The sequence below is a fragment of the Egretta garzetta genome, unplaced genomic scaffold (genome assembly GCF_000687185.1).
Source record: "Egretta garzetta isolate BGI_Z169 unplaced genomic scaffold, ASM68718v1 scaffold211, whole genome shotgun sequence".
NCBI lineage: Eukaryota > Metazoa > Chordata > Aves > Pelecaniformes > Ardeidae > Egretta > Egretta garzetta.
In genome coordinates this window covers 102,803-103,071 of record NW_009258673.1, presented here as the reverse complement: position 1 = coordinate 103,071, position 269 = coordinate 102,803, and positions in this window count along the sequence as shown.

Sequence of the window (269 nt, the reverse complement as noted above, 5' to 3'; positions counted from 1 at the left end):
CCGCGGGCGGGGGGCAGGCGGGCCAGCGCCACGCCTGCCACCCGGATCGGTGCCGGGCTCCATCACCTGAGGGAGAGCCGCTGCCCAAGGGGGAAGGCGCAAGCGAACAGCAGAGGCCACCGGTGCAGAACAATTCACATTTATTAGTTCATACAGCTAACACTCGCTAAACATGCGTTTAACACTTATTGGTCACATTTCCACAGGTAGTCAAGTCACAGAGCGGAGCAGCGGAGCAGGGGCAGGTCGGGCTGACACGGACCTGCGCC